Source organism: Cyprinodon tularosa, unplaced genomic scaffold (assembly GCF_016077235.1).
Source record: "Cyprinodon tularosa strain WSP-4 unplaced genomic scaffold, ASM1607723v1 ctg236, whole genome shotgun sequence".
Taxonomy (NCBI): Eukaryota; Metazoa; Chordata; class Actinopteri; order Cyprinodontiformes; family Cyprinodontidae; genus Cyprinodon; species Cyprinodon tularosa.
This window is the reverse complement of record NW_024038883.1, coordinates 210,499-226,654: the sequence shown is the minus strand read 5'-3', so window position 1 is coordinate 226,654 and position 16,156 is coordinate 210,499. Positions and strand designations below refer to the sequence as shown.

At 41.4% G+C, this 16,156-nt stretch overlaps 1 long non-coding RNA gene across 1 annotated transcript in view; it reads right to left on the bottom strand.

The window, feature by feature from the left end:
- LOC119784894 overlaps window positions 1-16,156 on the bottom strand; it is a 38,520-nt gene that overhangs the window by 4,892 nt on the left and 17,472 nt on the right. Inside the window, exon 2 of the long non-coding RNA XR_005280996.1 lies at window positions 13,065-13,231. This is a non-coding gene — a long non-coding RNA (uncharacterized LOC119784894). The remainder of the gene's footprint in view (window positions 1-13,064; window positions 13,232-16,156) is intronic.

The window sequence follows — 16,156 nt, the reverse complement described above, 5'->3', positions numbered from 1 at the left end:
CAGATTTAAAGAACTTTCAGAAGTTTGGATTCTGAATATGAGCGACTTTTTTTTAAGAGCCAGTTTAAAAGCTCTGGATGGTCAGCCTGTGATTTTAATCCATGGTATAAAACTCCTCAAACCTTAACAGATAGTAGGATAGAAATCGTTTCACCAGCATTGTTACCAGTGGCAGCTGCTGGAGGTTCCTCCAGGCGGCGCTATAACATTCAAAATAGACTGCCCCGGCCTTCTGTTTGAAAAAAGAACATTTTCAACAAAGACTTTGGTTTTGACTTTGTACGCACTTCAGACTTGACTCATTTATTGTAGAAGAAAAGGAAAAATAATTACTAAAAAATGTCCTGCAACTTAGTCAAAACAAATAATGTTGATTTAATGGTTGAAGCTCTAAAAAGGTGATCAAAAAAAATTTAACAAAACTTCCCGTCGACATCAGACATTTACCAAACAATCCACCAGCAAGACATCTAAGCAATTCCAAATATAAAAGATTTATTACAAATTTTGGTTCAAAATTCACTTAAATATTTTCTAAATACCCAAAGAAGAAAACTAAATTGGTAGAAATTGCAAAAATGTAGCATAAATGGCCACAACATAGACCTGTACCAAAAACCAATCAAATTAATCTTAAGGTATTTTTCGTACTATACGCCACTCAGGCGTTAAAGTCGCATGAGCCGAAAAACGCATAATGAAGACGGAAAAACGAACGATGCACCGGACTAAAAGTCGCACCTTTTTGAAAGGTTATTCTATCCATGGAATCTGAGAAGCAGCGATAACGCGCTAGTTGCCCTGTTGCCTACTCTGGTTGTTTTAAATATCACCACTACTATCATTAGTACTATCACTACTGTAATAGGCGTACATTTAAAAGGATTCGTCTACAGGCCTATTTTATATCCTAATTTATACTTTTGATCAGTTTGCTGTTAGAACATTTTACCGCTCGGTCTTAGTTCCCCGCGGCTCTGTCAGTAAAACTGCGGTCACCATCAAGGAGTCATTCTTCATTTTGGTTCGATTTTATTTCATCAAATAAAATTATTGCCATTTTCTCTGCATATTTAATTACTTTCAGCTTGAATTCAGCAGTATATGAATTTCTCTAGGGTGGCATATTTCTGTTCAGTCGTCGTCGTTGTAATGCTAATTTGTTTTTTGTGGTAAGTTGTAACGTTTTTTTCTTTCATTGGCATAAATGAAATGCGTGTTGTTGTGTGCAAAGCCACACAGTGCCCTCTCATGGTGAAAAAATTTTATATATTACGCACCAGAGTCGCATGGCTAACCTGACTCCGCCAGATGGATTTGCTCCGCATTTCCATCTGGAAACCTTCCGTTGAAATAATTTTGGGAAGGGGCGAAAATACTGGTTAGCTGATTGGCCTATGTTGGTGATAGACGGGCCAAATAAACCAATCAGATCAACGAAGCATATGACGTACTAACAGAGCGACGACGAAGAGGAGCCAATTGATAGATCAAACTCTTGCTGAAACCAGTCGGGAGAAGAGCAAAAACATCTTTTCCTCTGAGAAAAGCCTCCAGAGCAGTGTTTTGCTCTTCTTTCAGTGAAGAAATACTCTGTAATTCCGATAAAACTTGCGCGATAGCCACGCTAACGCTAGTTTCATCGGCTGAAGCCGTCATGTTCTTTAGACTGAACTGTCGCGCTTCTCGTTGCGTCACACCTCAACCCGCCTCAAAGCCAACGCTGATTGGACGTTCGTTTGGTGAACGGCTCCAAATTTTCTTCAACGGAGAGTCTCCAGACTGATCTGCGAGTGAAACCTTGAAAGCTCGCGAGATCAGGATGGTCTCACGAGGCTATCGCATGGCCAGCCAAACCATGAAAAAAAGTGCGACTTCTAGTCAGAAAAATACGGTATATTTACATGAATGCCAACAACAAAAAACCTTCTAAAATGTTCTACAAAATGCTTTAAATCAGACCTAGCTGTCTTTATCCATGCTGGCTCAGATCCTGACGTTTGGAAAAGGAGGCAGGGAAGCAGAATAAAGCCTTAGCCTCGCTGCATGCAGTTAGCCTAGCCTTGGAGCTAAATAATCCTATAAACCTGTCAATCAGCCGCACTTTCTAACAGACGACTGTGACGTCAGAGGAAGGTGGTGAGGGAATAAAGCTGCTTTCAGCTCTGGGATGCTCCTATCTTTTAACCAGAGTCTATGGGGGAAGATCTATGGAATTATGTCACCAATCCGACAACAAACAGCTTTACTCGTCATTAAAGATTGAATATTTATCTTACACATCTAAAAAATATATTTATATATTTAGAAAATGTAGAACAGTGTTGCTGCTCTAATTTGAGTATTTTTTTGGCTCCTGATTGGATTATTTGATCTGAAGCTCATTTAAACTCTGTGGTCTTTCTTCTAAACTCAGCTGATGTCTGCAGCAGGTGGATCCAAAGTCTGATCAAAGTACTTTTTACATCCATGTAGTAATTATTGCAAAAAGCTGGAGATGAAACTTTGTTAAAGCCGTTTGATGCCAGGGTTCCCCTCTAATGATGGAAAGGATTAGATTCCAAATAAAACAAACCTCTTATAATAAAATATGAATGAAATCAGCCTCCTAGTTTCTGCAGCTCATTAAATGAACGGAATGATTCCTGAACTGATCTGATGGCGATCAAAGCAGGAACGCATCGATTCCTTCTTCCTCTAGTATCACATCTCCAACCTTCTCGCTCGTCCGTCTCAGTATTAAACTTCCTGTCTTCACATGTCGGTTCATGACGGATGTGTTGGTTTGTTTTGCTCGTGTTGAAGCTTCAGGTGATTCTCTGGAAGTATAGTTTCTACAAACGGATCAGTTGTGAAACTCAGAGTCTGTCTGCGACTCGCCTTGAATAAAGTTCCATCCAAACGGACTGCGCTTCGTTAGCAGGCCTCAAACTTCTCCCACCAGTCAGATACCAAACTCTTCAAAGGCTGCAGGTTGTCCTCAGGTTCCACAGGGATCAGAGACCAGAGATGATGAGAAAAATGTTAAACTGCAGCTGATCAATACCATCAATAACCTGTTGGAGGCTCAGCCTGAAAGCTGATTAAAGGCAGCGGCGAGGCGGGAGGAGAAAAACCCACCGACCGACTCAGTGAATGAATGAGGAGGATGTGGAGCTCATGGAGGTCAAAGGTTAAAGCCATTAGTGGGATCCACAGTTTGGTCCAAGATGGTTCCAGGTCTTATTAATGTACCTCCAGCCAGGGGCGGGGCTTGTGGACAGGCAAGCCAGGCAGTTGCTTGGAGCCCCGGCCTCTAGGGGGCCCCCAATGGCTGACAAATTGTACTTCACAGCAATGACAAGACTGGGGATTTACTTTACAATGAAATGACACCATAGTCAAAAACCCCACCCAATGCCTTCAGCCTGCATCTGACGCTGCTGGCGACTCTGCAAAAGGTGACCTCTGTCGTAAAGCTTCCCAACCTTTTTTTTTTTTTTATTGAATATATAAGAAAACAATAACAATCTGAAATAACAAGTCAATAACAAATATTCCAATACAAGAAGAAATATCACAACTCCTGCTTTTGAAAAATACAATTAAATACACAGGCTGGAACAAAGTATAAAATAAAATAAATAAAAATAAATAAAATAATAATAGTAGTTAAAGTAAATTAATCAGTGGGGACTACCAACTGAAATTCTTCAATTAACTCAAACAATTTAATTGCATTTAAATTCTGCATCTTTCTCAGACATCTTTTGAAAAGGGAAAGTTCATTTTTGAGAGCAGAGATTGAGAGGGAGCATTTTGCATAGCGACATTTATGGATATAATACTTTGTTACAATTATTAGAATATTGATTAAAAATTCCAAATTTTTTTCTTTAATGGATAAACCGAAATGAATGTTTTGCCAGGAAATAAAATCTAAATTTATTGTTTTAGAAGACAGAAAGTTTCGAAGTTGATCCCATAAGTTTAATACTTCTTTACATTCATAAAAAAGATGTTTAGTTTCCAACCTTCCACGAGAGAGTCATGAAGAGGAGTTATCCCAGTGGGGCAGAAAAAAAAGAGACAGAGAAAAGAAAAAGAGGAAAAACGAAAGAAAGACAGTGGTAAGAGCATTTTACCTACTGACTTACTGTATTGTCACAGACTCCAAAGGGACATAGCTAACAATTAATCATGATGAATGCTGCTTAACAAGAAACATCAATATTAGCAGCTAACCTGCTAATATTGAGCCTATTTTTTAATTATTTATTTAATTTAGTATAATTTATCTCCACTGCATGTGTTAAGGCTATTAAATTTTTTATATGGCTTCCTACATTGTTTAATTATTTACTAGATTTTACTTTTTATATTTGAAGTTTAACAATTTACAGTGCACTTTTGTAATAAACTAAAGTTTATATTTTATATATTTTGTTGGTGTCAAATTATTTACAATGATTATTGATAGGCCTGGGCTGTCATGGACTTCTGTTGGACCTCACTTTGAGAACCACTAATCTATTCTAGTCTATTTTTTTCAGTATACATCTTAAATGCTCTAGAAATTGTGCATTTATTTCTCCCAAAACTTTATTTTTTCTTTTGCGTGCAGAGGTGGGGTGGAGGCCCCACAAATGTCTTGCTTGGAGCCCCATTAAACTCTAGCAACGCCACTGCCTCCAGCGGGATCACGTCTACCAGAGCAGCAGGTTTCTAGTTTGCTTCCCTGCAGGCTGCAGACGGATGTTACCAGCGTCTGTTTGGAACGACATCAGCAGTGATAAAGCTTCTAGTTAGAGTGGCTCAGGTTATCCTGATCTATCTCTATAGTTCTGCTGCTATAGGCTTAGACTGCTGGAGGACATAGGGACCCCTTTTTCATCATTCTGCTTCATTCTATCTCTATTCTCCCACTCTGCAGAATCTGTTAGTTCAATCTCTAACGTTCTGCTCTCTCTGCTTTTTCTCATAGTAGCTTCATCTGGTCTGTTCCTGTTTGGCTGTGACTCCATCCTGGAGAGAAATATCAGCTGTGCTGCTGCCATCAACACCTTTGTTTCTAGATGTTGGAGCTTGGCCTGTTTTCCAGTGTAGTCCTGTTTCTCTGACTGTGACTAACTGGATGTGCTCTCTTCATCCTCTGACATGGGAGCTGGCTCGGAGCTCGTCTGCCTGGTAATATGTATAAAACAAACCTACAGCCAATAGAGAAGCAATAAGAATAATGCAACGTGTCGATTTCAGGAAAAAACAGATCTGATAGTTTGGAAATAAAAGCAATGAAATTTTACCACACTGTAAAATTTAAAACCAAACTATTTATGTAATTTATGTTATTTAAGCAATAAATAATCTACTTCCTCTAAATATAAAAAAAAATATATATATATATATTTAGTGACTTATTTCTTAAATCAAACAATGTTTCTTTATATAGTTTAAAAAACTGTATTTACAGGTGCTGGTCATAAAATTAGAATATCATGAAAAAGTAGATTGATTTCAGTAATTCCATTTAAAAAGTGAAACTTGTATATTATATTCATACATTACATACAAACTCATATATTTCAGATGTTTATTTTGTTTAATTTTGATGATTACAAATGACAACAAATGAAAATCTCAAATTCATCATATCAGAAAATTAGAATATTGTGAAAAGGTTCAAAATTGATGGCCCCTGGTGCCACACTCTAATCAGCTAATTAACTCAAACCACCTGCAAAAGCCTTTAAATGGTCTTTCAGTCTAGTTCTATAGGCTACACAATCATGGGGAAGACTGCTGACTTGACAGTTGTCCAAAAGACGACCATCGACACCTTGCACAAGGAGGGCAAGACACAAAAGGTCATCGCTAAAGAGGCTGGCTGTTCACAGAGCTCAGTGTCCAAGCACATTAATAGAGAGGCGAAGGGAAGGAAAAGATGTGGTCGAAAAAAGTGTACAAGCAAGAGAGATAACCGCACCCTGGAGAGGATTGTGAAACAAAACCCCTTCAAAAATGTGGGGGAGATTCACAAAGAGTGGACTGCAGCTGGAGTGAGTGCTTCAAGAACCACCACACACAGACGTATGAAAGACATGGGTTTCTGCTGTCGCATTCCTTGTGTCAAGCCACTCTTGAACCACAGACAGCGTCAGAAGCGTCTTGCCTGGGCTAAAGAGAAACAGGACTGGACTGCTGGTGAGTGGTCCAAAGTCATGTTCTCTGATGAAAGTAAATTTTGCATTTCCTTTGGAAATCAAGGTCCCAGAGTCTGGAGGAAAAGAAGAGAGGCACTTCATCCACATTGCTTGAAGTCCAGTGTAAAGTTTCCACAGTCAGTGACGGTTTGGGGTGCCATGTCATCTGCTGGTGTTGGTCCATTGTGTTTTCTGAGGTCCAGGGTCAACGCAGCCACATACCAGGAAGTTTTAGAGCACTTCATGCTTCCTGCAGCTGACCAACTTTTTGGAGATGCAGATTTCATTTTCCAACAGGACTTGGCACCTGCACACAGTGCCAAAGCTACCAGTACCTGGTTGAAGGACCATGGTATCCCTGTTCTTAATTGGCCAGCAAACTCTCCTGACCTTAACCCCATAGAAAATCTATGGGGTATTGTGAAGAAGAAGATGCAATACACCAGACCCAACAATTCAGAAGAGCTAAAAGCCACTATTAGAGCAACCTGGGCTATCATAACACCTGAGCAGTGCCACAGACTGATCGACTCCATGCCACGCCGCATTGCTGCAGTAATACAGGCCAAAGGAGGCCCAACTAAATACTGAGTGCTGTACATGCTCATACTTTTCATGTTCATACTTTTCAGTTGGCCAACATTTCTATAAATCCTTTGTTTTTATTGGTCTTCAGTAATATTCTAATTTTCTGATATGATGAATTTGAGATTTTCATTTGTTGTCATTTGTAATCATCAAAATTAAACAAAATAAACATCTGAAATATATGAGTTTGTATGTAATGTATGAATATAATATACAAGTTTCACTTTTTAAATGGAATTACTGAAATCAATCTATTTTTTCATGATATTCTAATTTTATGACCAGCACCTGTATATGAACCATTAGAAAAATATGTTGTAATAATTTAAGTGGCTCGAGGGCAGAAATTACAGTTTTTTTATTGTTCAATGTTAAAAATTTTAGAGTATCTCTTGATTATTTCAGAAATACTAAAGTTTATCCGGTGAGAATCATGAGCTGAAATATAGCGCAGGTTATATTGACGGAAAAAGCAACTCAAACATTTGACCTCTATATATATATATATATATATATATATATATATATATATATATGTACTAACTGGGTAAGAAACCATTATTAATGGAAAAATAATGTTATGATTGAACCTGACAAATCAAAAATAAATAGAAGCTTAACAGAATATGGACCTATTTCAACAAGGGGTGTGAGCAGTCTTTTATTTTGTAATTAAAATTAGGATCTTTGAAAGTATTCACCCAGCAGGGATGGGTTGTAACTGGGAGGTATCTGTCGGCCATGTTGTGGCGAAACATTTGCAGAAGTGGAGGTTTTTCTCACGTCCAGCTGTGAGATCGTATTGATCACAAACAACCGCAGATCTTTGGATTATCCGTTTCTGAGAGGGAAAACAACAGTTTTGTGGAACATCAATAATAGAAGAATACATGAGATGGAGGCCAGCGGTCTCCTAAAATTCACAGCCGTACCAAAGAAGACGGGTGAAGAGGTGGGAAACGTTGGGGGCTGAGTTTATTCTGCTGAGAGCGGAGAAGGTGAACTCCTGCTGGGATCTTTATTCTGCTGAGAGGATTACAGAACACAGACAATCAGCCTGTAGAGCAAACGGCTGCCTGTTTATGCTCTAATATGCGGTGAAAAAGTTCTCACTACCTTAAAAACTCTCATTGAAGAGTTTGTCCTTAACGGTCCCACTTTGGAATCATCTAGTCGGAGATTGGAGCTTCTTGAAGGTCGATTCTATTCAGTGTATTTCTATAGCTCCAATTCACATCATGTCATCTCAGGTCACTTTCCAGTTCACCAGATCATCCAGTCAGATTGATTCAAAGTTTTCTATCTAAGGAAAACCAGCTGATTGCATCGACTCATTGACTCTTCAGCAATCCCTCACACTAAGCATGCTTGTAGCGACAGTGGAGAGGAAAAACTCCCTTTGAACAGGAAGAAACCTCCAGCAGAACCAGGCTCAGTGTGAGCGGCCATCTGCTGAGGCCCATTGGGGTTCAAGGAGACGGAAGCAGACATAGAAAAAGAAGCATAGATACAAAAGGCAACTGTCAACCAGCTCCACAGGCGGCCCCGTCCAGGAAACACACAGCCAGGCAGACGAGCTCCGAGCCAGCTCCCATGTCAGAGGATGAAGAGAGCACATCCAGTTAGTCACAGTCAGAGAAACAGGACTACACTGGAAAACAGGCCAAGCTCCAACATCTAGAAACAAAGGTGTTGATGGCAGCAGCACAGCTGATATTTCTCTCCAGGATGGAGTCACAGCCAAACAGGAACACAACTGAAGGGGTTAAATAACCAAATACTGTATTTTTTATAGTATTTAAAGCTTTTTCTTGTTTTTCTTCTAAAAAGTGCATATAGTTTTAAAAAAACAACTCATGTTTTTGGAGTGCTTTAATTCAAAATAGGCTAAAAACGTCTTTGACTTTTAACTTTCCGATACAATGATGTTTGACCCAACATTCAGAGCATCTGTCGGCTGGCAGCCGGTTTCACATCTCTGGAAACTCTTCATCACAAAACATCAACCTGATCGATTTAGAAACAAAAGTCAGAAATGGAAACCAACATGGCTGAGGTTTAGATGTTCACCCTAAACTCTGCGCCTCGCTGCAGATCTTCATCCCTGCAGTTCATTTCTCTTTCCTTCATCTTTTCCAGCAGCAGATCTCTGCATCAAAGCCTCAGACCTGCTAAGTTCCTCTCTAGGTTTTCATTAATCCTGGGAAAGTGAGGCGCTTATTGAACACGAGACAAAGTCCTCCGGCTTCAACATTTAAACTAAATAAAGAAGGAAAGTCGATGTTAAGCGCAGAGCGAATGGAGATCAAAAACCAGACAACGTGAGCTTAGCTCAGACAAGCCTGAGTTTGTTTTTAAAGTTGGTGAGGAGGGTGGGGGGGTCAGGGTAGTTAAGAGCAGAGAGGCTCTGATTCAGCTCAGCTGGAGAGAGAAAATATCGACATGGTGTCAGAGAAGCATCAGTCCCTCAGGTAGGCATTAAAACCTGCCCAAAATCCCTGGAGACTCTGATCCGAGCTTTGATTCACCGGGGCCTCTCACATCAACCACAGGAGCGGGGGGGGGGGCCGAGCAGGGGGCCCCAAAAACTTTAAAAAGCCAGCGCTGTCAGAATGTAAACGCTGCTGCCTCCCTGTTCAATGATCAGTCCCGCTTTAAAGCGGCGCTGCAGCTTAAAGCCAGATCAGGACGACTAACGGGGGGATTGCTGGGATCATGGAGAGGATCAGGTGTGTTTGGACGGAGCTCAGAGATCAACGAACACGCTGAAAGAAGTTAGAGGGCCGCCTTTCACACAGTGGATCAAAAACGGGGCTTTTTATTTGCAAAATTCATTTATTGTTTTCAGGAATTCATTTCTAAAAGCAAAAAAAAAAAAAAATCACATCTTAAGCCCCAGTTAAAGATTAGACCAGCGTCTGCCTGACGTACGAAACATCTAAGAAAAACGTTTCTATACGGCGGATAAGTTATGAACACGCTGAAACATGTCGACATACATGGCATCAACGCATGCCAGCGTATGTGTCCCTACCCGATCCGTTTTCTATCTAAGGAAAACCAGCTGATTGCATCGACTCATTGACTCTTCAGCAATCCCTCACACTAAGCATGCTTGTAGCGACAGTGGAGAGGAAAAACTCCCTTTGAACAGGAAGAAACCTCCAGCAGAACCAGGCTCAGTGTGAGCGGCCATCTGCTGAGGCCCACTGGGGTTCAAGGAGACAGAAGCAGACATAGAGGGTTGTTGGTTACAGCAGCTGAAAGGGGACAATCTTGTCAGCAGTACGTGTTTCACTGAAGACGTGTTGTTGGTGGAGGAAGAGAATAAAACAAGGAAAGACGACCAAAGGCCGCTCTATTTACTGTTTTCTGTTAAAATGGAAAAAAAAGAAGGAATAATCAGAGTCTACATCGACGCACCCTCAACAAAAACTGCTTCAGGTTTATATTTTGTAGAAGACAAATGTTTATAATAGAGCTTTAAAAACATATTGGGACTAACTGGAAACCTTTACTTGTTGACATAAACTAGTCTTCATGGTGTACTTTAAGTTTGCTGCTGCAGATTTTGAGAAGTGTTTCATGTAAAGATGATCAATGAAGTAGAGTTAGGAAATGTCTTCAACTAGACAGTGACCTAAAAAACAGGACTAATTTCAGTCCGGACCAGATCTGCACCCTACTGGACCTTTGTCCTTCCACAACCTATTTCAAGTTCAGGGATCATTTTACAGACAGAAGCATGGTTGTGCCATGGGATCTCTCGTATCACTAACTGTAGTTTTAGTCACCAGTTTGCAGTTATCACCACTTTTAGTCTGCAGGGCAGACACCCTGTCTGGTTTTAAGGCTAGGCTTAAAACTTTCCTTTTTGATAAACACAAAGAACAGAAACACATCGAAGATGTTCTACAAACCTGGCGATACCAACACTGGGCGTTTGTCAAATCAGAAAGGAAATCCAAATGACACAACAGAAAATCCCAGAACATTTCAAACCAAACAGACCCTTAAACAGAGACTACTGGGTCCTAAAGACCAAACCCCCCAGAAATGTTGGCTACATATTACGGGTTTTTTCTCTGGCCAGAAGTTCGATGGCAAATCCTCCCTCTTCAAGTTGGCGATCCAACGACCAACCCGTCCGTGGAGGATCAGGAATCAGGCCCCGTCCACACGAAGTCAAAACGAACATGAAACGCAAATATTTTCCAGAACGTTTGTTGTAAAGACGGAGAAGTAAAATAAATGTGATCGTCCACACAAATGCATGAAAACGCTGCAAAATGTATGCCAGGCCTGTAAGTGGCGCTGTGGTGCCAAAGCAAAAATAGGTGAAAACAGGCAACGAAATGTTGGGCATGCGCACTAATATTTTTACAACAACCAAACCTGAAAACCGGAGAATTGCCCTGCGGGTCCATTTTCGTGGTCAAATTCAGGTGCTGAACTATGTGGTCGATATTGCTCTGTTCTTCCTGGAGATATTCCAGAAGAAGAAGATTCTGTTGTAAGCCCGACAGCAGGGTGAGTAGCATGAGCAGCAACCATTCAACACAGTACGGCGCCATTGTTGTTGTGATACTGTGTCGCGCATGCGTGTTTAGAGGCGACGCTATGACGCATGCATGTAAGGAAAAAAAAAATGCGGTTAGAGCTTAAAGATGGAAACACGAAAACGGCGTTTCAAAATCTTCCCACTCTGAAGGCTTAATAAAAAAAAGATCGTTTACAGACCCCAGAAACGCCGGCTTCGTATGGATGAGAGGCTGGTTTGGTGAAAAATTTGTGCGTTTAGGCCAGGGTTTGACTTCGTGTGGACGGGGCCTCAGAAAGGTGGAATAACTCTTTTTTTTCACTTTTCCCAGATGTATTCCAGCATCCAGCTGCCATGCACGTGGGCATTGTCAGTTTCACTATAGCTCTGGTGAATTTCAATGGTGAAGTCCTCTGGAAATCTTCAATAATTGTTGTTGATTGCAGATGTGTCTAGTAGTTCCCATTGATTTAGCTTGGAAAGCGGGGAGAATGGCGCTAGGCTTACCGCACCGTGACGTCACTGCTGGAAGATGGCAGGAGGGAGGGGCTACTAGATTTGGGCAAAAATGGCCGCTCCCAGACTCAGTGATCGTGATGAAATGTATTAGTTTTTTTATTTTTACTGGTTAACGCTAAATTTATTAACCCTATAATGCCAAATGTATCGTATTTGATACATACGGTTTCTGAAATGTTTTGCGTCTGACGCCTTTTGCATAATTTAATGGTAAAAACTTTGCTCGAAATCCTATTGTACACAATCAGATACACCTGATAACAGACGGCAGAAGACACAAAAAATAATGTTGACTTATCGCATAGTAATAAATTATTAATATCAAAAATGTATTTCTGTTTTTTCTTTTTACATATTTTGTTAAAAGGCCAAATAAGGACTTCAAACCAAAAAAAAAAATAATTTTCTGTTTTGTTTTATTCTTGGATCGGGCTTTAAAGGGTTAAATCAGAGCAAACTTATTAGTTTTAGGTATAAATAATGATCCATTGATTATTCCTCGCTGACTGGACTTTTACTTTAAAGATTAAGCTACTATGAAGAACTCTGTTAGTGAAGCACGGTGAGGGCGGCATGATGATCAGTGCCTCTGGGAAACAAACTTTTCTGAGCAGTAACTCCTCCCACTGCAGCAGAGCGTCGCTCAGGAGCTGAGGCGTTTTTCCTCCTGAATGGAAAAGAGTTTTAAACATGATCCCCTGATGAGGTTCCCATTAGATGGTTTGAGACGCTGGGAACGTCAGAGATTTTCCTCCTCTGGTTTCACTCCACATCATCCAATATTTGGCTTTAAATCAAGTAAAAATTACCTGCAGCGCCTGACTTTTTGCAGCGTGCAGAGATGAACTCTGGTCTGTTGGAGTGAAACGGATCAGCGCCTCAAAGAGCAAACTTTCTACCGTTACATATCGATCAAAAATTACTTATGCAGCAAATTTAGACGCAGGCCTTTTCAGTCGGCTTCCCTTAATTACTTTCATCAGTATATGCGAAGGCTTTCCTCCATCGAACCCGCGTTTCATCCCTCAGCCTGCAGAGGAACGACTGTGAAGGGAATTATTCACCTTCATACAGAAACTAATGGAAAGTAGAGCAGCTCTTAGTTCTGCTCCATGAGGGCTCTATCATGCAGAAACCCTGAGCTGAACGTAGAAATAAAACCTGTAGACATGTTTTCATCATCTAAAGGTGGATCAGCCCTAAAAGCAGAAATGTTTTCAGCCTTGGATCAAACGCACAATGGGCCGTTTTCTCTGCACACGTGTCGGGTTCCTCTGGGAGTTTCCTCTTTGACCTCTGCTGGGCTCCGCCTGGAAATATCCCATCTGTCCACCTTAGAGAGACACACTTCCAGGAAGAGCTCCTCATGGAGCCGATCAGTCCTTCATCTGCTGTGATCAGAACCCTGCAGTGAGAACAGATCCCTGAATAAACAATAAAAAACTGAAACGATAGAAATAAACCTATGAATTAAGTGGTGTCAGCTCGCCAATAGAGGGCGCTGCCCCAACAGCCCAATGACCTTGATTAAGACATAAAAAAAAAAAATGAAATGAAATGATAACATTTTAGAAAATGTAATTTTTCGTCCAATTTATGACATATTTCCGCCCTGAGATGAAAGAACTGTCGTCACAGTTGTTATGCGGCTGATTGACAGGTCGAGTCGCGGAAGTGAAATCACTTAAAGCAAACTTACCAAGAAAGGCTGGAGGTGAAACCGTTTGGAACCGATCAGCTGAACATCAAAATAATAAGCAGCTCAGAGACAGATGGAGACGCTTCACTCGCTCTTTTTCCAGGACCTGGTTTAGCTCCAAGGCTAGGCTAACCACATGCAGCGAGGCTAACTGCATGCAGCGAGGCTAACCGCATGCAGCGAGGCTAACCGCATGCAGTGAGGCTAACTGCATGCAGCGAGGCTAACTGCATGCAGCGAGGCTAACTGCATGCAGCGAGGCTAACTGTATGCAGTAGGCTAACTGCATGCAACGTGGCTAACTGCATGGAGCGAGGCTAACCACATGCAGCGAGGCTAACTGCATGCAGCGAGGCTAACCACATGCAGCGAGGCTAACCGCATGCAGTGAGGCTAACTGCATGCAGCGAGGCTAACTGCATGCAGCGAGGCTAACTGTATGCAGTAGGCTAACCGCATGCAACGTGGCTAACTGCATGGAGCGAGGCTAACCACATGCAGCGAGGCTAACTGCATGCAGCGAGGCTAACCGCATGCAGCGAGGCTAACCGCATGCAGTGAGGCTAACTGCATGCAGCGAGGCTAACTGCATGCAGCGAGGCTAACTGCATGCAGCGAGGCTAACTGTATGCAGTAGGCTAACTGCATGCAACGTGGCTAACTGCATGGAGCGAGGCTAACTGCATGGAGCGAGGCTAACCACATGCAGCGAGGCTAACTGCATGCAGCGAGGCTAACCGCATGCAGCGAGGCTAACCGCATGCAGTGAGGCTAACTGCATGCAGCGAGGCTAACTGCATGCAGCGAGGCTAACTGCATGGAGCGAGGCTAACTGCATGCAGCGAGGCTAACTGTATGCAGTAGGCTAACTGCATGCAACGTGGCTAACTGCATGGAGCGAGGCTAACTGCATGGAGCGAGGCTAACCACATGCAGCGAGGCTAACTGCATGGAGCGAGGCTAACCACATGCAGCGAGGCTAACTGCATGCAGTGAGGCTAACTGCTTGCAGCGAGGCTATCGCTTTATTCTGCTTTCTCTGCCTCCTTTTTCAAACGTCAGGGTCTGAGCCAGCCTGGATAAAGACAGCTAGGACTGATTTAAAGAACTTATTTGAAAATGCAAAGAAGGATGAACAATCTGGGATTCACATGGAAAATAATAGAATATAATCTACATTTTCTATATGTTTGTTCATTTGCATAGTTTCCCGTAAATAAACACATTCTCAGAAAATAAATAGTTTTTATAGGTTAAAAAAATATAAAGCTGACTAATAGCTTCTCCATTATTAAACTGGTTCATTATATTTTTTTAGGTTTGTGACTCAATATTGGACAAAACACAGATTTACCTTCAAAGCCTCAGAAGGACAAGATTTATGGACAAAATGAAAACCTGGACATGAAATGATGTTTTTCTAAAGTGTTTTTATGTTTTTTTCTGCTGTTGGCATTCATATTAACATACTGGTGTGATAACTTTGGAGCAAACTCCACCAGCCGCCGCTGGGATTAACGCTCGACCTTTGAACTGCTGTAAAAGCTTTTCAGTGAATAAAAGAGGAAAGATTCCTGAATATCTCAGGTTTTCAGCAGGAGCCAAAGAAACGTTGAGCTGCCTGGTTGGTTTTATTATAAGGTTTGGTATCAGGGACGCCTGTCTACAGTTTTAATGAAGGAGGTTTACTCTGATAGAAAACCACTGCCTGGTGGGGAACCTCACCAGTCCTTCAGGGGACATCTTCAAATTCTCAAACATTCTTTGTTTTGTGTATGTATTCGTTTGTTGTGAGCTTTGTTCTAAAATTGTAAAATAAATTAAGAGAACAGAAAAATAAAAATGGATGAAATAAAAATATAAAAAAGAGAACCGAAAAGTGTAAAAGAAAGGGTAAAATAATGTGCCACCTCCAAATGCAGCTTCTAACTATGCTTCTACATTAACACTCTTCAGATTCAATTCGGCAGCACAGCTGATATTTCTCTCCAGGATGGAGTCACAGCCAAACAGGAACAGACCAGATGAAGCTACTATGAGAAAAAGCAGAGAGAGCAGAACGTTAGAGATTGAACTAACAGATTCTGCAGAGTGGGAGAATAGAGATAGAATGAAGCAGAATGATGAAAAAGGGGTCCCTATGTCCTCCAGCAGTCTAAGCCTATAGCAGCAGAACTAGATGACAGATGAAACCCTTCCTTTAACTCCTGTGAAGTTAAATCTGTGCTCCTGGTCCGACCTAAGTTGAGTTTATTTGTATTTCAGGCTGAAGTAGAGGAGGTTGCTGCCGCTTTTATTTCCTCTCAGTCAGACGTTTGGGGTCTTTCTGCCTTACAGGCAGTGAGGCTGTTAAAGGAAAAGTTCGGTCTGCAAGGAATAACAAATGGATCGTTATTTATACCTAAAACTAATACGTTTGCGTTGATTTAAGGAATTAAGTCTTAATCAGTAAAAAATAAAGTAATGATTTTCATCGCGATCCCTGAGTCTGGGAGCGGCAATTTTTGCCCAAATATAGTAACCCCTCCCTCCTGCCATCTTCTGGCAGTGACGTCACGGTGCGGTAAGCCTAGCGCCATTCTCCTAGCCTCGTGAGACCATCCTGATCTCGCGAGCTTTCAAGATTTCATT